A 23,280-nucleotide genomic window follows, 5' to 3' on the forward strand; every position below is an offset into this window, starting at 1 on the left:
GGGTAATTTAGCATGGTCAATCCACCCTAACCTGCACATCCCTGTACAGTATGGGTAATTTAGCATGGCCAATCCACCCTAACCTGCACATCCCTGAGCACTATGGGTAATTTAGCATGGCCAATCCACCCTCACCTGCACATCCCTGGGCACTATGCGTAATTTAGCATGGCCAATCCACTCTAACCTGCACATCCCTGGGCACTATGCGTAATTTAGCATGGCTAATCCACCCTAACCTGCACATCCCTGGGCACTATGGGTAATTTAGCATGGTCAATCTACCTAGCCTGCACATCCCTGGGCACTACAGGACAATTTAACATGGGCAATCCACCTTAATCTGTATGTCTTCGGGCTGTGGGAGGGAACTGGAGCACCCAGAGGAAACCCCCGCAGACACAGGGGAGAATGTGCAAACCCCACACAGACAGTTGCTTGAGGCATATCAGACTGGAAGCATTAACTGGGTTTTTCTCTCTCCACAGGACCGGCCAGACCCGTTGTGTTTTCCCAGCCTTTTCCGTTTTGATTTCAGCTTTCCAGCATCTGCAGTATTTTGCTTTTATTCCCCAGAACATTAGCGCTGGGGGTTCCGGAGAAATCAGCCCATGTCAAGGGAAGTTTGGAACCTTTTCCAAGGTATTTCAACGTGAGGTGAAGTAAATCGAGAAGAATTACGAAGGTGGAGCAGCACTGAATCCTAATGCAAGCAGAGGCTTGTCCACTACCCCTCTCAGTCAGCATATCCCTCTGCTGTTTGTATTTGCCCTAGGCTGGGGAATTGGGATGGGGGGGGGAGGGGAGAGGTAGTATGGTGGTGGTGGTGGTGTAGGATGTGGGAGATATGCTGTAGCTGATAGGATGTCCCTGTGAAGAGGTTAAAGGTGAATCCGTGTCCAGTGATGTCAGGATTACACATCCAACACTGGCAACACCAGGGGCCAACAAAGCTCTCACTGGCTGGTGGAGTAGGCTCGAGGGGCTGAATGGCCTCCTCCTGTATCTATATAGGAGAGTGGGCAAACATGGTCAGTCTTTCAAAGTATAGGGCAGAAGGTAGTCCAAAGTGAAAGTGCCTTTGGACATCCCAGGGTGGCCTACAGCCCAGTGACATACCGACAAGGTGCTGCAGTAACATCTCCACAAAGTTAAAAATCACCTTACACCAGGTTATAGTCCAACAGGTTTATTTGGAAGCACTAGCTTTCTAACTAGTAACTAACTAGTTACCTGATGAAGCAGCAGTGCTCTGAAAGCTAGTGCTTCCAAATATACCCGTTGGACTCTAACCTGGTGTTGGGTGATTTTTAACTTTGTCCCCCCCAGTCCAACACCGACCCCTCCACATTGTGATAACATGTGGAACACTGAGGTCAGCTTATTCACAGCAAGCTCCCACAAACAAAAATGGGATTGTGACCAGATAATCTGTGATGGTCTTGAAGGAGAGACATTGAAAAAAACTCATCCCTCACCTTCGAGAAATGTCATTGGTTCTTTCATACCCACCTGAGAAGGGGAGTCAAATTGTCATCAATCGATTCATGTTGAATTGGCTGGACCAACAGTTAGAACTCATAGGGTTGTATAGCACGGAAACAGGCCCTTCGGCCCAACCTGTTCATACCAACCATAATCCCAAACTAAACTAGTCCCACCTGCCTGCTCCTGGCCCATTTCCCTCCAAACCTTTCCTACTCATGTACTTGTCCAAATGTCTTTTAAATGTTGTAATTGTACCCACCTTCTAACGCTTCCTCAGGAAGTTCATTCCACACATGTACCACCCTCTGTATAAAAGATTTGCCCCATGTCTTCTCTAAATCTCTCTCCTCTCACCTTAAAAAATGTGTCCCTTAGTCGTGAAATCCCCTACCCTAGGGTAAAGACAACTACCATTCAGGCTATCGATACCTCTCATTATTTTATAGACTTGTGTAAGGTCACCTCTCAACCTCCTACGCTCCAGTGACAAAAGTCCCAGCCTGTCCAGCCTTTCTTTATAACTCAGACCTTCCACACCCGGCAACATCCTGGTAAATCTCTTCTGAGCCCTCTCCAGCTTAATAATATCCTTCCCATAACAGGGCGACCAGAACTGGACACAGTACCCCAGGATAATGAGCTGCCAAAGGAAATAGCGGAGGCTGGTACAATTGCAACATTTAAGAGGCATTTGGATGGTTATATGAATAGGAAGGGTTTGGAGGGATATGGGCTGAGTGCTGGCAGGCGTGACTAGATTGGGTTGGGATATCTGGTCGGCATGGACAGGTTGGACTGAAGGGTCTGTTTCCATGCTGTACATCTCTATGACTCTTTGACTCTAAATGCCCTAGAGAGAGCATTGGTGAACTGCTCTCTTGAATTGTCCTTGGGGTGTAGGCACAATGCTGTTAGGTATGGAGTTTCGGGTTTTTAACTCAGTGATAGTAAAGGAACGGTGATATATTTCCAAGTCAGGAAGGCCAATGGGCTTGGAGGGGAACTTGAGAACAGAGGTGTTCCCATGTATGTGCTGCCCTTCTCCGCTAAAGATCATGAGTTTGTCCAAGAAGTCTTGGTGAGGCTGCCTACAAAACAGCTTCAGTGAATGCACCCAGTAGGACAAAGCTTAAGTGTGTTCCTCGATTTGAGGCTCCAAGGGTTTGGACTCAGCACCTTCTGACTCAAACCAGCCTTCAATGAGCGCGTTTGGATCTTTGTTAATTCGACAAAGCAGGGCGGTGCCCGGATCCCTTGAAGCTAAAGAGAGAGGGAGAGGAAAAAGGCAGCCCTGTGAAACAATCCCATTACTCTGATCCTCAGATTAAAACCGGTTGGCAAAACTAAAGCCTTTGATGGCCTGATTGATTTAGCAAATATATTGTCCAATTCAAAATAAGCCACTTGGCTTTGTGTGTGCTACACAGCAGAGGCTAGTGTTTGAAGGTGAGGAAGGGATTGGATAGTTTAACTTCACAAAGCATTAAAGTGCAAATAAACCCTACCTTTTCACTCATGCAACAATGTACACACTACCAATTAATAGTTGCCGCCTGTTCATACAGCCAACCGCACTGACTAAATTGATTTTCCTTTTAACCCTCTGCCTCACAGGAACCCCTCTGGAAGTATTGTCAGACAGTGTAAAGGACACGAGAAATAGGAGCTGGATTAGGCTATTTGGCCTGTCAGGCCTATGCCACAATTCAACACCAATCATGGCCGATATTGGGGGGGCTTCAACCCCACTCTCCTGCCCATCGCCCATATTGCTTCAATCCTTGAGAATCCTGTTTACCACAGCCTCAAATTCATTCTAGGACTGGGTAGAGAATTCCAAAGATCGGCCAAGAGAGAAAAAGCAAATTGTAAGACTACTGAGATAAAGGTGTGCACGATGATGAAGCTCTTCAAGACAGCCAGCATGGGCCACGATGGAACAAATGGCCTCCCTTCAGTGCTAAATGACTGGCTACTTTACTCCGGGAATGGGCTGCCAGAGGAAGTGGTGGAGGCTGGTACAATTGCAACATTTAAAAGGCATCTGGATGGGTATGTGAATAAGAAGGGTTTGGAGGGATATGGGCCAAGTGCTGGCAAATGGGACTAGATTAATTTAGGATATCTGTTCCCTCTGGGAGACTGATTAGCAAGGTTAGGATTCATGGTATACAGGGAGAAGTAGCCATTTGGATACAGGACTGGCTCAAAGGTAGAAGACAGAGGGTGGTGGTGGAGGGTTGTTTTTCAGACTGGAGGCCTCTGACCAGTGGGGTGCCACGAGGATCGGTGCTGGGTCCACTACTTTTCATCATTTATATAAATGATTTGGATGCGAGCATAAGAAGTAAAGTTAGTAAGTTTGCAGATGACACCAAAATTGGAGGTGTAGTGGTTTAGCGAAGAAGGTTACCTCAGATTACAACAGGATCTTGATCAGATGGTCCAATGGGCTGAGAAGTGGCAGATGGAGTTCAATTTAGATAAATGTGAGGTGCTGCATTTTGAGAAAGCAAATCTTAGCAGGGCTTACACACTTAATGGTAAGGTCCTAAAGAGTGTTGCTGAACAAAGGGACCTTGAAGTGCAGGTTCATAGCTCCTTGAAAGTGGAGTCACAGGTAGATAGGATAGTGAAGAAGGTGTTTAATATGCTTTCCTTTATTAGTCAGAGTATTATGTACAGGAGTTGGGAGGGCATGTTGCAGCTGTACAGGACATTGGTCAGGCAACTGTTGGAATATTGTGTGCAATTCTGGTCTCCCTTCTATCAGAAGGTTGTAGTGAAACTTGAAAGGGTTCAGAAAAGATTTGCAAGGATGTTGCCAGGGTTGGAGGATTTGAGCTATAGGGAGAGGCTGAACAGACTGGGGCTGTTTTCCCTGAAGCATCGGAGGCTGATGGGTGACCTTATAGAGGTTTATAAAATCATGAGGGGCATGGATAGGATAAATAGATAAGGTCTTTTCCCTGGGGTGGGGGAGTCCAGAACTAGAGGGCATAGGTTTAGACTGAGAGGGGAAAGATATAAAAGGAACCTAAGGGGCAACATTTTCACGCAGAGGGTGGTGCGTGAATGGAATGAGCTGCCAGAGGAAGTGGTGGAGGCTGGTACAATTGCAACATTTAAAAGGCATTTGGATGAGTATATGGATAGGAAGGGTTTGGAGGGATATGGGTCGGGTGCTGGCAGGTGGGACTAGATTGGGTTGGGATATCTGGTCGGCATGGACGAGTTGGACCGAAGGGTCTGTTCTGTGCTATACACCCCTCTGACTCTATGGTCAGCATGGACGAGTTGGACCGAAGGGTCTGTTTCCATGCTATACATCCCTCTGACTCTATGGTCAGCATGGACGAGTTGGACTGAAGGGTCTGTTTCCATGCTGTGCAACTCTATAACGATGCCCTCGTATTGAAGACTGGATGGGGAACCTGCCTCTCAGTCTCCACACTATGAAAGGAGCCATTCAGAGTCTTGCATGTTGCAGTGGACTGCCTCTCATTCTTTCGATTAACCGAGGACTAATGTCAGTGGAGTGGCTTTGCTTGACATTTCTGCCCGTCTCCCTAGCTTTGACAGACCATGTTTTGGCTAAATGGGGTTGGTTCTGGGTTGGGGGAAGTGGAAACTGGAATTGTGTCATTAGCAGACCACCTATGGTGATGGCCCAAAAGGGAGTTGCCAGGACAATTGACTTGATGTCTGGAGTCGGGAACACTGCTTTTTTCAATTATTTTCGGGGTGGGTCCCAGATGCTGTTGTTGCATTCCTGAGTCTGAGCTGTTTTCCTGTAATGGCTTGATACTCGCATTTCCTGATCACAAAAAAACGTTTTACTTTTCCCATTCCCTGCACTAACGCATCGACAAAGCGCGCGCACACACAAACACACAAACATGCACACGCACACATAGACACGCGCGCACACACACATGCACACACACACATACACGTGTACAGACACACATACACACGCGCACACACATACACGCACACACGCACACACATGCGCACACACACAGACACATACACACATGCACTGACACACACATAGACACACAGACATACACACACAGATACAGATGCACATACAGATGCACAGACACACAGACACACACACACGCAAATACATATACGCACACAGACACACAAACACACACACATACAGGCACACGCATGCACACACATACACACACAAAGTGCCTTCCAGTAAAAATTGCTTCCACTTGTAGCAGTCCGAATGGAAAATTTTATATAATTAGAATTTTTATAATACCATCTGGTTGCTGAGCACTGTGTCAGGGAGTCCACCCTGTGGAGATGGATCATGGTCTGTATCAAACCTCAAAGATTTGGGGGGGGGTGACCATTCTCCCAGACATCCAACAGTGCTACCAATCTGGGATTTTGCCCAGGGTCCATACATCCAGAGTGCCCGTGTGTACGGGCAAGAGTTCACAAAGAAAAGAACTGCATTTACATAGCGGTTAAAGAAAAAAACAACTCAAAGAACTGCAGATGCTTGGAGTCAGAAACAAAAGCAGAAATTGCTGGGGAAATCTCAGCAGGATCCGTGGACAGAGAGAGAGAGAGAGAGGGAGCAGAGTTGACTGCTGTCTGCAGAAGGGGTCACCAGACCCGAAATGTCCGCAGGGCGAAAGTAGGTACTGCAGATGCTGGAACATCCAAGGAGCAGGAAAATTGACGTTTCGGGCAAAAGCCCTGACCTGCTGTGCTTTTCCAGCACTACTGTAATCTTGATTCCTCTCCCTGTCTGCACCCCCACCTGCTGGGCTTTCCCCAGTGATTTCTGCATTTGCAAAGCGCCTTGCAGGACCACGGGACGCCTCAAAATCGAATTCCCTTTTCATTCTGGAAGCGTAGCCGCGGTTGATCGCAGGCGAGTGCAGCAACCTCTTTGTACACAGCAAGATCCCAGGAATTAAATCAGCTGGTGACCTGATAGAAGTTTATAAAATAATGAGGGGTATGGATAGAGTTGATGGCTGTTGCCTTTTCCCTAGGGTGGGGGAATTTTCAAGACTAGGGGGCACAATATTTTTAAGGTGAGAGGCGAGAGATTTAAAAAAGGCTTGAGGGACAGATTTTTCACACAGAGGGTGGGTCACATGTGCAGTGAACTTCCTGAGGAAGGGATGGATACAGGTACAATTAAAAGACATTTGGATGGATATATGAATAGGAAAGGTTTGGAGGGTTACAGGCTAGGAGCAGGGAGGTGGGACTCATCTAGTTTGGGATTATGTTCAGCATTGGACCGAAGGGTCTGTTTCTGTGTTGTCTGACTCTATTATCTGCTCCATTTACATGCGGCTAAAACAATGGGGAGGACCTCCCTTACCTTGCTTTCACTTCTAGCCTCTTATTTCTTTCTCACTTAGTAATATGTTTATCTAACTCCCTTTCGAACGTTGGTTTCAGATCCCACTGCCCTCTCGGACAACCTCCAATTAACGCGACCCATAAAAATAACAATCTGGGAGAAGGCTATGGAAGTGAACACTCACATTTGTGTGGCAGAAAGGACTGGTCAAACCTCAGCATCCCATAGCTTTGGATCTCTGGAGGAGACGGATGGGTCAGCTACAGGGGCCTTTGTACAGCTCCTGGCTGCTGAGTGATATATGAATGGGGAGCAGGAGTCAGCCGTTAGAGGGGAGGTGATGGCCTAGTGGTATTATCACTGGATTGTTAATCCAGGTAGTGTTGTGCAGATCCTGTTTATGGTAGAAAATGAATTCAATAAATATCTGGAATTGAGTATCTAATGTTGACTATGAATTGATTATTGGGGGAACAAACCCATCTGGTTCACTAATGCCCTGTAGGGAAGGAAGCTGTCGCCCTTAGTTGTCTGGCTGGCATGTGACTCTAGCAGTGTGGTTGGCTCTGAACCTGTCCCTGTGCAATTAGGAATGGGCAATAAATGCTGGCCTAATCCAATAAATTACGTGAATAAATATAGAGGAAAAAAAAGTTCAGCCCCTTGAACCTGTTTAGTAAGATCTGATTGTGGCCTCAACTCTGTTTTCCAACCATAACTTGTTGACCAACATGGGATATATTCCACGACCCCAATCTCTCCTCTCCCTGAGGCAGAGGCATCTGCAGACTCTGAAAGGAGCAATTTCTCCACGTTCCCAACCTAAATGGGCGATCTCTCGTTTTTAATCTGATTTGATTTATTATTGTCACATGTGCAGTGAAAAGTTTTGTTTTGCGTGCAGTAAGAGACAGATCATACCATACAAAGTGTCATTGGGATAATAGAACAGAGCAAGGAATACACTGTTACGGCTGTGGAGAAGGTGCGCAATTTGCGAGATCGACGTTCAGAAGTCTAACACAGCGGGGAAGAAGCTGCTCCTGAATCTGTTGGTAAGTGTGTTTAAGCTTCTGTATCTTCTGCTCAGTGGAAAAGGCTGGAAGAGAGTATAACCGGGGTGGGAGGGTGCTGTGAGGGGTCTTTGATGATGATGTTGGCTGCCTTCCTGAGGCACTAGGAAGTAAAAATGGAGTCAATGGATGGCAGGTTGGCTTACGTGATGAACTGGGCTGTGTTCTGTGATCACTGTAATTGGTGTGTGCCTCTCAGATCTAGACTCTGTCACGAGGGGAAATATCCGCTCAGCCAAATCCCCTCAGGGTCTTGCAGGCTTCAAAGAGATCACTTCATGCTTTGCTCAACTCTAGTAGATATTCAGCCCCCGCACTGCAAATTTTGGCCACTGTGTTTAGTATCTCTTGCCATGTTGACTTTCCTTTTGACTAATACATCTGGTACAATTTTGACTAATGATTACAGTGTTGGGAGGTGATCATCGTTCACAATTCCTCACCGTCTATGTGGGGTTGTACTTTCACACCCATCGATACAGGTTCCGTCGCCCAGAAAATGGCCGCCTCCTGGTCACTGGTTGTCATGCAGCCAACCATGAGGGTCGGAGGTCACAGGTAAAATGTTTTTTTAAAACTTCTACTTTCGTTAAAAAGCATTTGCTTTAAAAATATTGAAGATGTGAAAGAATAACGAGAAAAACAAAGTTAAGAGGTTGAAAAATCGTATGATGAAACCTCCAGTAATAAGTCCATTTACAATTTGCAAACTATTGTGCAGGACAGATACCCGAAATCTCTCCAGCCCTTTTCTTCCGAAATTTGCTGATTATGTTTCAGAACAGTGATGCATTCCTTTTAATCCTCTATAATCAAAACAATTAAATGATGCTACACTAACGAGATTTCTCTCATCCATTATAAACGCTCCATTCTGAAGGGTCCAATCCAATTACAGGTTAATGTCCACTACAATGAGTTTTGGTCAAATTTCTATATAAATTAATGCCAAATGAAGGGGATAATCTTGCATTAATGGATAATTAGCAGATACAATTCTGCTTCGCTGCAAAATTCACATTAATCCTTTGTGCAGACTGGCGTTCTGAAATCCTAATTTAAATTTCAAACTGATATGCAGAATAGGCATTTCTTTTGAAAAAGCTTAGCGACCCAGGAGAGTGAGAATAAACTTCAAAGCACGGCCTACATCATCTTTCAACAGCAGTCCTGGAGAATTTTTACTCTTCAACCAGCATTGTTGAAGTGGTTTAATTTATGGCACTGCTGTTCATGGCTGCTTCCTTACCTACACTAGGGCAGCACAGTGGCTCAGTGGTTAGCACTGCTGCCTTACAGCGCCAGCGACCTGGCTTCAATCCCACCCGCGGATGACTGCCTACATGGAGTTTACATGTTCTCCTCGTGTAGATCCAAAGGTGAGCAGGTTAGGGTGGATCGACCACTCTAAGATATCCAGGAATGTATAGGTTGGTCATGGTAAATGCAGGGTTGTGGGGGATGCTCATCGAAGGGTTGGTGTGGACTCGATGGGCTGAACAGCCTGCTTCCCCACTGTCGGGGTTCTATTCTACCCTACAACAGGGACATGTGCTTTAACTGATTGGCAAGTACTTTTTGGAATGCTGCAAGATTGCAATAGGGCAAGAGAAATAGAAATTTCTTCCTCCTATGACTGCGGCATTAGGAGATCGTTGCGCTGAGCTTAGCTTCCGGATCATTCTGTCTTGATGTGCCTCTATGCATGACCTACCAGACAGCGAGTGTAGAATTTAGTGTGATATGGATCTCACTCACATCAGGCCCATCTCTCAACTGGCAATGGGAGCTGAGGGGTTCACACTTGAAAAGGTTAGCTCGGCTTATATCCGCTGGAGTTTAGGAAAGTAAGAGGTGACTTGACTGTGACTTATGTGACGCTGAGCGGTCTTGGATGTGGGCAAGGACGTTTCCTCTTGTGGAGTAATCTGGAACTTGGGAGCAATGTTTCAAAATAAGGGGGTTGCTCATTTAAAACAGTGATGATGTGAATTTTTATTTCACTGGGTTGGAAATCTTTGGAAGCCATTTCCTGAGCAGTTGGTGGAAGCAGGTCCTTTGATGGTTTTGAAGGCAGTGGTAGATAGATTCTCAATAAACAAGGGGTAAAGGTGATGGAGGGAAAATGTGGGTTTGAGGCTATTGTGGTGTCACTGATGATCTTATTAAAGGACAGAGGCAGACTCAAGGGACAGATTCCTGATACAGGGATATTCTGTCGATTTTCCTGCTCTTCGGATGCTGCCTGACCTGCAGTGCTTTTCCAGCATCATTCTAATCTTGACTCAAGGGGCTGAATGGCCTACATCTGAGCTTTGTATGGAAACTATCAAGAAGAAAGAGAGAGAGAGAGAGAGCGAAGAGACCAAAAGGCTGTAGTTCCCATGGATCAAGATTAGAGTGGTGCTGGAAAAGCACAGCAGGTCAGGCAGCATCCGGGCAACAGGAAAATCGATGTTTCAGGCAGGAGCCCTTTATCAGGAATGAGGCTGGAAGCCTTGGGGGGGGGGGGGGTGGAGAGATAAATGGGAGGGGGGTGGAGCTGGGGACAAGGTAGTTGAGAGTGCAATAGGTGGATGGAGGAAGGGGTAAAAGTGATAGGTCGGAGGGGAGGGTGGAGTGGATAGGTGAGAAGGAAGATTGACAGGTGGGACAGGTCATGAGGACGGTGCTGAGTTGGAAGGTTGGGACTGGGGTAAGGCGGGGGGAGGGGAAATGAAGAAACTGGTGAAGTCTGCATTGATGCCCTGGTGTTGAAGGGTGGGTTTGAGTCCGAGACTGGGCAGTTCGAATGGCTGCAAAACGAAAACGTGCTCCACAAAATGGTCCGTTTTTGTTATCGCCCCCTTCCCTATAGTTACGGACATGGTTGAGTTGAGAACTGCGTCGTTATAGTATAAACAAACAGCAGTGAACTTTGATATTTTGGGCAAGGTAACAAGCCAAGTGTGCTCCATAAACAATCCAGATGAAACTTCACATTCCTAAAGATAGGAATCTATGCAGTCAGTTGTGTGGAGTGGAGAGGGTGATTCATGTAAATGCCTCCACTGTCTGTGATGGTGCGGTCATTCAGTCGTTCTGAGTTGGATGTGGATCGACATGTTATGTTGGGAGCTTGGACTGCTTTGAACCAGCCATATAAACACTGTGGCTAGAAGAGCAGGTCAGAGGCTGGGAATGCTGTGGTGAGTAACTCACCTCCTGACTCCCCTCCTCCGCTCTCGGGCACCCAACAATTGCAGGTCAAAAAGACGCTGAAGGGGGAATTGACAAGATAGAGGTAGAGAGAGCATTTCTATGTGTGGAGGCGATCTAGAGCGAGAGGTCACAGTTTCAGGATAAGATTCAAAACAGAGATGAGGAGAAATCACGTGTATCTCAAAAAGGGTCAGGAATTCACTCCTCCAGGGTGTGGTGGCTGTCAGGAGATTTAGTAAATGTAAGGAGGAAGTAGACTTTTAATTAGTAATGGGTTATGGGGAGCGGGCAGGGAAGTGGGTTTGAGACCAAGATGAGATCAACCATGATCATACTAAATGGTAAGGCAGTCTCGAGGGGCTGAATGGCCTCCACCTGTTCCTAGTTCTTCTGCATTAATTTAAAAGATACACTGCAACACATCCTCAAGGCTCCTTTGACAGCACCTTCTGAAATAACTGCTGGTATCATGTCACCAAGTCACCCTTTAAGTACACATGGACAGTCTTTGACTTTAGTACTGCCTCCTTCAGAGTCAGCTATCAGAGTGTCATTACCTCTGACGCTCGCCCTCTTATTAGTCAGCCAGGGCTCCCTGATTGGACCAGGTTAACAGCCCAAATCAGGGAACTCAGGTTCTACAATGTCCAGTTGGCTGACCTCAATACAATTACCACACCTTTCCAAACCCATCTAGAAGGACAAGGGCAGAAGATACATGGGAACACCATCCTCTTTGAGCTCCCCTCTGAGGCACTCACCATCCTGACTTGGAAATACATCACCGCTACTTCACTGGGACAAATTCCTGGAACACCCTCCCTAACACGTGCCCCTACACCACAGGAACTACAACAGTATTACCACCTTCTCTGGGGCAGTTACAGATTAGCGCCGGCCCGGCCCACACCTACTGACCGAATACATTTTAAACATTGCTCCTTGAGACCCCTCCCCTGAAAACACTGAGATGGTCCTGGGTGGGTCAGTGGTTAGCACTGCTGCCTCCTAGCACCAGGGACCCAGGTTCGGTTTCCACCTCGGGTGACTGTCTGTGTGGAGTTTGCACGTTCTCCCCGTGTCTGTTTTGGTTTCCTCCCACAATCCAAAGGTGTGCAGGCTAGGTGGATTAGCCACAGAAAATGCAGCGTTGTAGGGAGGGTCAGTGTGGGCTGAATGGCCTGCTTCCACACTGTAGCGATTCTATGAAATACTGACACTTTAACTTCCAGCATGCCAGACCTACAATGAATATTTATATCTTCCTTGGGATAACTGATATGAATATCTTATGGTCACTCAAAAGAAAACAGCACAATGATTGCCAAATCAACACAGGAAGGAAAAATGCTGACTTGTATTTGCTTAACACTGTTCACGACATCTCAGCACTGTACTGGAGGATCGGCCTAGGTTGCACACCCATGGACTTATAGATAGGAGTGTGGCTTTATACTTAGAAATTAGACCATTTTTACTCTTTAACTCTCTTCCTGTCTAAATTGAGCCAAATTGCACTGTTAGGACGAACTCGTAGACAAAAGAAAGACTTGCATTTGTATAGCACCCTTCAGAACCCTTGGCTACCTTTTGCAGCCAGTGGTGTATTCTTCTGTGAAATGTAATATAGGAAACGTGGCAGCGAATTTACACACAGCAAACTCCCTCAACCAGCCGCGTGATAACAGCCCAGCTAATCGGATTTCTTTTTGCACTAATTAAAGAACATTGACCTAAACATGTCGACTCTATTGGCCTCCACAGATGCTGGCTGGCCTGCCGCACAGTTCCAGCATGTTCTACACATTTTCCCATTTTTCAGCCTCTGTAGAATTGCACTTGGAGGATTGAGGGACAAATATTGGGCAGGAGCCCAGGGTGAGTACCCTCGTCTCAACACTGCCATTTGGATCTTTTCCATGCAGCCAAGCAGGTGATTGGAGCTGCCATTAAAGGTGCAGTGGCTCAGTGGTTAGCACTGCTACCTCACAGTACCAGGGACCCAGGTTCAATTCCAGCCTTGCGTGACTGTTTGTATGGTGTGTGTACATTCTCCCTGTGTCTGTATGGGTTTCCTTCCACGGTCCACTAATATGTAGGTTAGGGTGAATTGGCCATGCTAAGTTGCCTGCAGTGTTCAATGATGTGTAGGTTAGGCGTATTAGTCAAGGGTAATTGTAGATTAATAGTGTAGGGGAATGGGTCTGGGTGGGATTCTTTTCAGAGGGTTAGTGTGGACTTGTTGGGCTGAAGGGCCTGTTTCCACACTGCAGGGATTCTATGAATCTATTCTCACTGCATCATTGGTGTGTTTGGTCTTGATTTTCTGCACTGAAGTGTTTAAGCTACAGAATGATGCTTTGATGTCCGCCTCTCCCATATTATATCTTGGGGTCATGACTGCCATCTTTGGGATGTCGAGGCATGGTGGCTCAGCAATTAGTACTGTTGCTTCACAGCGCCAGGGTCCTGGGTTCAATCCCAGCCTTGTAGAGTTTGCAGCTTTTCCCTGAGCCTGTGTGATATTCCTTCCAAAGATGTGCAGGTCAGATGGATTGGCTGTGGGAAATTGTCCCACAGTGTGCAGACTGGTTGGGTTAACCATGGGGAATGCAGGTTTACTGGAATAGGAATGGGGGAATCTGTGTGGGATGCTGTTCAGAGGGTCAGCCCACACTATGGGGGGGGGTCTATGTTTCTACAAGGGTCAATTTCTTCCCCCTCCCTTTTTTAAATGTGTGTCAGCGCAGGGCAGGTACCCACCTCTATCCAAAAACACAGAGGGGCATTCACATTAGGAGGAACTGGCAAGCTCTTCCAGTGCCTCGGGTAACATTCCTCTCTCGGCCAACATTAGGGGCACCAACTGTCCAAACAACCCATTGCCCTTTGTGGGATCCTGCTGTGCCGAAAATGTCAGCTGACGTGACACAATGCCTCAGCGCGCATGTGAGGGAGTTTGAAACCTTTCAGGGGGGAGATGAAAGGAGCAGAGACGTTCCCTTGATAACCCATATACAAGCTCCCACATCTGGCAAGCTCAAAACAAACTTCAAAAGTGATTTACTGAGAGCCGCCCTCGGAGCGGATTCCATGTACAGAAAGATCAGCTTCCACGAAATCGGGGACCAGTTCCAAGCCGCGAATCCCAGGCCCAAAGTTGTAAATGCAACTTTCTGGCAAGCGTTCCATGACTTTACAAAGGGAAGTGGGGGAGCAAAGAAACACAGGGAGTGAAATGTGAATTGCCCAACTTTGCTCGGGAGTGTAATGAGTTCGACATGAAGGCTGAGGGAAGATCCAACAAAAGTCTCCAAAACAAAGAAACCAAAAGGGGCTTTGGTCCAAAACAAGGGGATCCTGAGGGGGGGACGCTTGATAACCTCAGGGAGGGGTGCAGACTGTTGAACTCACCACCCACAGAGAGAGGTGTAAGGGGATTTTTGATGGACGAAAGAGAGAAAAATATAAGGTTACATTAATGGGAGGAGCAGGTGTCAGTTCATGTCGTAATGGCCTAGTGGTATTCTTGATAGGCTATTAATCCAGCAACTGAAAATGTGTTGCTGGAAAAGCGCAGCAGGTCAGGCAGCATCCAGGGAACAGGAGAATCGACGTTTCGGGCATAAGTCCTTCTTCAGGACTTAATCCAGCAACCCAGATAATGTTCTGGGAACGCAGGTTCAAATCCCATGAAGGTGAAATTTGAATCCAACTTTTTTAAAAAAACTGGAAATAAGAGTCTATTGATGACCACAAATCCATTGTCGGGAAAAACCCATCTGGCTCACTCATGCCCTTTAGAGAAGGAAACTGCTGACCTTACCTGGTCTGGCCTACATGTGACTCCAGTGATTGTGGTTGACTCTTAACTGTTCCCCAGGCAATTAGGGACGGGGAATAATTGCTGGCCTAGCCAGTGTCATCCTTTGAAGGGAATTTTAAAAATGTGGAGCATAAAGGCACCATGTGCTGGGCTGTTGTGGTGCAGTGGTAGTGTCTCTCTACCTCTGGGCCAGGGTTCAAGTCCCACTTGTGCCAGAGAAGGAAGGCTTGAAATTATCTGGCCGCTCCACAGATTAGATTAGATTACTTTACAGTGTGGAAATAGGCCCTTCGGCCCAACAAGTCCACATCGACCCGCCGAAGCGCAAACCACCCATACCCCTACATTTACCCCTTACCTAACACTATGGACAATTTAGCATGGCCAATTCACCTGACCTGCACATCTTTGGACTGTGGGAGGAAACCGGAGCACCCGGAGGAAACCCACGCAGACACGGGGAGAATGTGCAAACTCCACACAGTCAGTCGCCTTGAGGCGGGAATTGAACCCGGGTCTCTGGCGCTGTGAGGCAGCAGTGCTAACCACTGTGCCACCATTAGAAAGGCCTGCTTTTGTTCCTTTACATACGGACAAATTTCAGGGGAGGGGGGAGGTAGCATGAGTGTAAAATATTCATGAGCAAAGTAATTCCTGTGAAATGTTAGGAATGAGCACAGCAAATAATCTAAAACACGTTTAACGAATGCAAAGAGTGTAAGGTTGGGTGAGAGGGCAGTACAGGACATGAGCATCAGCATTCAGTGGATGGGCTGAATAGCCTTCTTCTGTACCATAGGTGCAATGCAATATTCCTGTAGGGTGAGGGAGCCATCAGGATGTGATTCACCGTCTGCATAATGAGAGTGGAACTGAGGAATACAGATTCTCGAAATGTCTCGCAGTATTCTTTTTTTATAATAGTTTGCATATTGCCGGTTATTGGCTAAGAGGAGGTGACAGCCTTGTGGCATGAACAGGGGTCTGCTAATCCAGAGACTGAGGTAGTGTTCGGGATTCAAATCCTGTCATAGCAGATAATGTCATTCAATTTTAAAAATCTTGAATTAAAAGTCCAATGATGGCTCTGAATCCATTGTCGATTGCTGGGGGGGAGGGCGGAAAGTGCCCCACCTGGTTCAGTAATGTCCTTTAGGGAATGAAACTGCCACCCTTAAACTGATTTGGAGATGCCGGTGTTGGACTGGGGTGTACAAAGTTAAAAAATCACACAACACCAGGTTATAGTCCAATAGGTTTAATTGGAAGCACACTAGCTTTCGGAGCGACGCTCCTTCATCAGGTGGTAGTGGAGGGCTCAATCCTAACACACAGAATTTATCGCACACATTTAGTGTGATATAACTGAAATTATACATGGAAAATTTGATTGTCTGTTAAGCCTTTAGAATACCATGATAGTTTCACTTCTTTCATGTGTAAATCACAAAATCTTTTTTAAAAAAAGTTGCATTCTCAGGTTAACTGTTAACAATGGTGATAGCTAGACAATATGTTGAAGGTGTTAGCCCCCTGTGTTCTCTGTCTATGCCATGATATTTACACTGATTCTAATCTAAAAAGTGAGATAACGGAGTTTTACATGAATTCATGCAGTCTTTGAGCTCAGAGTTCTACATTAATACATGCAGTTCTGAGACTCAGTTCTGAGGAAGGGTCACCAGACCCAAAAGATTAACTCTGATTTCTCTTCAAAGGTGCTGCCAAACCTGCTGAGCTTTTCCAGCGACTTCTGTTTTTATAGTTGACTCTTAACTGCCCTCTGGGCAATTAGGGATGGGGCAATAAATGCTGGCCCAGCCAGTGACGCCCTCATCCCGTGAATGAATAAAATTTTAAAAAGCCCAGGGGGTTGTTTCCAAGCCTGAGTACCCCTGATAAAGTCAAGCTCTTCCACAATGCAAGTTATGTCCATTCGGACAGTGTTAACTCCCGTGAAGCACACGGTTCTTGTGTTAAAGGTTAAAAATCCCACAACACCAGGTTATAGTCCAACAGGTTTAATTGGAAGCACACTAGCTTTCAGAATGCTGCTCCTTCATCAGTTCTTGTGTTAGGCATCCTGTGGGTCTGGCACGATTCATTTGTGTGGGCCTACCCATGCAGGAGCAGTAACTCAGCATGGAGAGTGAACTTCGACATTTGGTCCATCTGTCCCATACCATCCTCCACCCACCCTACGTCCTCTCAGTCTGTATGTGACCCACATTTGCCATTCTTTTCCTAAAGGTGTCCAAATTATTTGCCTTACGTTTCATGTCCTGACCTCTCAAGACTTCAAACTTCCTCCAGGAATCCCTTCTTGAATTAATGAATGATGATTTCATATTCACCAGGACTCTGATCACTCTTTCAACCAAGGGCTAATCCTAAACCCCCTCCCCCCTTCCATTATTGACACGTTAAAAAGAAAGAATAATCAGCAACCCGAAAACATAAGTGGAGCTCTGGTGCCTACGCTCTGGTAGTCTCGCCAACACCCTTCTGTCAAAGTCACTTGCTTAACGCTCTCACAATCAAAACGCGCTGGAAACTGCAGAGTCAGGAGTTTATAATTCAGTTTTGTGCTCCATTGATGAGAGTGGGTGGAGGAAATCGGGACTGTACACTTTGGAGAGTGAGGAAGAGATGTGATAGAGCACACAGTGGAGAGAGAGAAATTCTTCCTGGTAAAACGAACGTGAATGAGAGGGCACGGATTGGAAAGTGTTTTGCAGAAGAACACAGCTATTAGTTAGGGTGTGGAGTGGCTGGAAGTGAAGTGGAGGCAGGTACAATTGAGGCGTTCAAGAGGGTCATTGGATGGTCATTTGGATAGAGATAATGAGTTTGGAGGAATATAAATTCAGGGGATTGGCATGAGGTAATGATGCTCGTTTAGTGAGCTGGTGGTGCTCTGATGGGCCAAATGGCCTCTTTCTGCACCCTAACCATGATTAGACTCTGGGATTTGAGAAGGACGGCGACGAGACGGGAATTCAGAGCCAGAGGAGCCTACTGGCAAAACAGCGGCAGTCCAGGACTGATTCACTGTGGATGTAAGGGCTATTATCCCAGGAGTGAACAACAGAAAGTGGACAATCACGGAAAAGGGCAGAATGGAAGAATAGTGGAGGAATAAGACCTCACAGATTTATATATGCAAGAAACAAATGAGTTACTTTACGATAGAATTAATTACATATAAGCAAACGCACTGAGAGACAAAGAAAGGCATCATTTTTAGTTAGACTGCCCCTCAGAACCTTGTGACTCTGTGCAGGAAAGCTCCTCTCCCAGTTGACTGAACTGCTCAGTTTAATTCTGAATTATCAGGAATAATACATTTTATTCCAACCCTAACCCATTTTATTCTCCTTCTGCCTGGAAACGACATTTTCCCTCACCACAGAACACTCACGGAAGGTGTAAGGATGAGAAGGACTGTTTGCAGTTGGAGAGAAATTGGACACTAATTTAGTTTGGATGGAAATTCTAAAAGAATTCATTCCCTAATACGTTTTTTTTCTTAAAATCGCTACATTCCTGAACAATCTCTTTCCACAGTTAGTCCCTGTTCGAACGCGCTCAATATCGCAACATTCAAATGTAGAACTAGCATAACTGAACCTTATTTTATTTTAATTAACCTTACACAGGCTCCCATCACCATTAATCATTCACCAAGCCCACTAGTTCATCATCTTACAATAACCATTATTTGTGAAAACTCGGTCTCTGCACACTTTCCATTCTTTCAATTTAGTCAAATGTTACCTTTTGTGTCCCGGACCACAGTTCCATTCCCACAATCATGATTTCTCCTCTGAATAAGGGTCACTGGACCTGAAACATAATCTCTGCTTTGTCTCTCCACAGATGCTGCCAAACCTGCTGAGTTTCTCCAGCAGTGTTTTCATTCATTTCACTGTCCAGGTATGACAGTGAAATGCTTCTATGTATCCGGATCTTATACACCTGCATACGCAAACAATAATGGTAGCTACACTATCATTTAGAACCCTGAGCCATTACCAGAAGAGATCATTATTATAGAAGGATTATGCTTGAAGATATTTGAATCTGAACTTGAATTGATATAACCTACAGGGAACCTGACCAAGAGATGAATGAGTAGCCCCTATCACGACGGACATACCCAATGCCATATCTCTGAGCTGAAACCTTCTCACACTCTACGTACCACTTCACTGGATTCAGTTTGTATCTCTGCTGTAAACCTATCTACGATGGCCTGCTATCTACGATGGCCTCTCTAGTGGTGCTACGATTTTCATGCTAATGGATTTTCTGCCTTTTCAGTCCTTCAGACTTTGTCCAAGTGATCCACCCTTAGTTTTAGAGGGATGTTTTGAGGGGTGAAGGATGGGAGGGAGATGTACCCATACAGACACACACACACAAACACATACGCATACATGCGCACACACAAACGCATACAAACACACACACATCCACATGCACACAAACACACAAATGCATACAACATACACACACACACAGACGCAAGCACACACACACACAAACATACACAGTCCTGGAATCGATCTAACCAGGCTCAGAAATAAAAAAAATACAATTACATTCCTCTTTAATCGTTGTCATAAACCCGGTGAAAAAGAGATGAATGGGTAGGGGGGGTGGGGGTTCAGCGCAATAACTTTAATCAATGCTCGTTAAATCTGATTTCACTTTGAGTTTAAAACACTCAATGACATCACAGAGTACTCAGCGCTCAATACAGAATATGGTTCATTAATTAAACTGTGCCAGGAATGACAGACCATTTAAAGTTTAATTAGAATTAAGCTGAGTTCTAATAAATTAAATGTTAGCCTCCTTGCGTCTCCTATTTCTTTTTCACATTCATTATACTCCTTGCTTTTTCCTCTCTTTACCCCAGCTGATGTTTCTCCCATTGTTCAAATCTCAGACTCCTTTGCCAGCACACCACTTTATCAGTTCTCTCTTTCCCTGAATTTTTTCCCTCTTGTAGTCCCACTCATCGTTTTTCTGTTACTCTCTCTTTTCACGCCCTCCCTCTCTCAGACCCTTCTCCCCGTTGCTTAAATGTCTTATTCCGTCTTGTTATTCCCCCACTACACCTCGTCGAGTAGCTCACATTATACCTTGGCTCCTCAAACTGGGTCTCCAAGTGAATTGTAAATGTATGTCCTGCAAAACAAACTTGAGGAGTGGCCATAAGGTGCAGCCAAATTGATAAATAGTAAACGGTTGAGGCTTTCACCTTCGGTGTTTGAGTAACACAAACTACAGTCTCTGGGTCCATCGCATCTATGACGGCCCTCTGCAAGGTTACATTCTGCTCCACAAATATCTCTGCCATCTCCTCAGCCTCAAAAGCCATTTTTCAACCTCACCCCCAATGAAGACGCAATGCTGTGAAGGTGATCTCTTTGAAGTTTGCCCCTGACTTACAAGAGGACAACATCCTGTTCGGAAATAGGTGGCCCTCCAGCTCAGAGAGAGGGCAAGAGACTTACTTCTGCATGGCATATCGAATTGAAGAAATATTTCTCCAAGAAGTTCTAACTTAAACCTGCCCCCTCACTCAGTAAGACTCTCCTGGCCTTGATGTCCCTCTCCTGTCTATCCTCTCCAGCACTGGGGCTGTCTCTACACCAATGGATTTTGAAGGCAGCTCACCGTCACCTCCTTAAGGGCAATTAGGGATAGGTAATAAGTGCTGGCCCACATGCTGTGAACAAACCTTGGATTCTCCCCTTTATTGCAGATCTGTCTAACTAGGTCTTGAACATGCTCAGGGTGAGAGAATTCCAAAAAGCCACATCCCTCTCTTGGAATTCCTCCTCATTTTTCTTTCCTTAAAAAAAAATACGACGAGCACTCAACGCCAGTGGGGGGGCTAGGTGCTCGGCAAATTCCTTGGAGGTGTTTTGCTGTGGCTCTCTCATTGTTATCTACAACTGGAAACACACACAGGCCAGCTGGCCTGCATCATAAAGCCCTATCGCCGTTGATCTAAAGGGCAGATTGAGGAATGTGCATTTCAGTCTAGAATGTGACTGAGACCAGACGCAGCCAATTCTGCTTGGGAAGTGGAACAGGTTTCTCCCTCATTCTCACGCCCGGATTCAGAGTTTTCCGAGTCGGAGGTGGTCGGGGGAAATTGGTGGAGCTGGGGGCTTGGCTTTCCACTTGGTCGAAGCGCAGAGCTGGCCTGAGGGCGGAATGATCTCTTTGAGTCTGAAGCCATGTCCTAATATAGCTGCAAACATAGCACCGCATCCCGACAGGAAAAGAAGATCGATTTTAGCCAGGCTGAGAAAATAACCCCGCTCTGTGCAAACCTTTCATATCAGGACAGTTCGCAAGAATGCCTATACAAAGGGCCAACAACCACGAGCATTTCTTGCTAATTGTCCTGAAGAGCGTAAGACTGAAGAAAAAAAGTGGTCTTTTCCCAGCAAAGCTCCCACAAGTTCTGTACCACGAAACGGCTACTTGTCGGGCTCAATCTTATTTCATCTGCTCCTGAGGTTCAAGAAGCCAAAATACAGGGAAAGAAAGTGCTAGGGGCTTTCTTAACAGGGACAGCAAGTGGCAAGACATCTCAGTGGAGTGAGTGGCAAGTTTCCCACTAATGCCCCAAAATCCACTGGTGGATGTAAATTGATTCAATGCCCCTTGCCCATCAGTGTGGAAATAGCCGTGAGGCCGAAATAAAACCACAGGTTGCAAATCCCTGCACACCTATGCATGATTTACACCACTCCGTTTCTAGACTGACAAAGAAATGAGGGCTCTTAGACTCTTCAAAGCGTCCAGGATTTTTGCAGTGAACATGTAATGACTTGGCTGTGCAAAGTTACAGTTGATAAATGGACCCTCATGCGATCAATATTCACTATCCCTCCACGGGGCCCATGGGGGAAGTATTAAATCAATGGAGTCTCATTCCTACAGGGAGTAAATTGTGCCTGGAGATCATTCCGATCTTAAACCGTACAGTTGTACATTTTGCTCCTCCTGCTCCTTTCCGTCAGTCACTCGCTCTCATTCTTAACCCAAGCTGCATTTTTTCAATCTTTCTTTCTTCCTATGTGACTCACTTCTCTCGAATTCACTCGACTTCCTTGCCGTTGTCTCCTGTTCTTTCTCAATTCTTAGCTCGATTAAGGAGATCCTCTGACTGCCTTATCATTCCATCTCAAGGAGCCCTGTTTCTCTCACTGCGCCATTATCGACCATTACTCCAGCAATTCTCAACCCCAAGACAGATGAAGGGTGGATCTCCCCCTCTGTCAGTGGTAGTGCCTGCAATAAGATGCCCTTGTCCAACAAAATTCTGGCCATATATTATCCCTCTCGCTCCCTTCGAACAGAAATGCCTGAAAGACTATTTACTTTACAATCAGACTCCTGTCTTATGAAACTACCCAGCCCTTCATAGCAGACCATACCTAGATTTTCTCTGTGCGGAGAGCTAACATTTTAATTCCGTGTAACCCCAGCAAATAGAACAAATTAAATGGCAACACTTTTGAAAAAAATAAAGAGAAAATGTTCCTTACCCTTGCAGTGAACTGAAGATTGAGACACGCGCATTCCTGACAGACACTGGTCGTCCTCCACAGTGCGATACAGTAAACCTTATATAGCCTGACTCAAACTTCTCTTAATCTTAAAAGGGATTTCCTTTTAAAACATTAGTCACCTCCCATTAGTTTCAATAGGGCAGACCAGACACATGTGTGGGCTGTTCCCCAAGACAGATTACAGTAATGTTGGATGTATAGTTTGAATTTTAGCTCTCTGGTTCTACAATAATACGCATATGTACACACATATGGACATGCACACATACAGATGAGGGGTATTGTGCACAAACATGCACACGTGCACACTCACATACTTACACACATCTATAGCATGCACACACATTTCCATGCACATACATTGACATGTAAGTGTTTTTACATATAAATACATACATGGACAAACATAGATATACAGATTCACATTTGCACACACACACACACACACATACACGTGTACCCAAGCACATTCGAAATCAAGCATCCATGCAAGTCTTTTGGGCTGTTTGGTCATGAAAACCATCGCAGTGAACTGCAATCCAATCCTCATTATCCCTCCAAAGCTCAGGCCGTATGCACTTTTCCAGGCAGGACCCCTTGCAGACCTTCAACCCCTCCTGGGGTTAAACATTGCCCTCTTCTTGCTATCTGAGGGAGTGGCCTGTCTGATATTCAGCCTACCCACTGAGCCATCACCAGAGGGGGAGAGGTGAGGGGAGTGAAACAATGAGAATACAGCTGGTA

General features: G+C 45.8%; 1 protein-coding gene across 1 annotated transcript in view; it reads right to left on the reverse strand.

Moving 5' to 3' along the window:
• Nucleotides 1–22,590, reverse strand: part of LOC148136393 (uncharacterized) — a 100,982-nt gene extending 78,392 nt beyond the window's left edge. Inside the window, exon 1 of the mRNA XM_087983253.1 lies at nucleotides 22,513–22,590. The gene's annotated coding sequence lies outside the window, so the exon portion shown is untranslated. The remainder of the gene's footprint in view (nucleotides 1–22,512) is intronic.
• Between the last annotated feature and the right edge of the window lie 690 nt (nucleotides 22,591–23,280).

This window comes from Chiloscyllium plagiosum, unplaced genomic scaffold (assembly GCF_037043375.1).
Source record: "Chiloscyllium plagiosum isolate Xiang-an unplaced genomic scaffold, Cpla_swu_hap1 HiC_scaffold_45, whole genome shotgun sequence".
Taxonomy (NCBI): Eukaryota; Metazoa; Chordata; class Chondrichthyes; order Orectolobiformes; family Hemiscylliidae; genus Chiloscyllium; species Chiloscyllium plagiosum.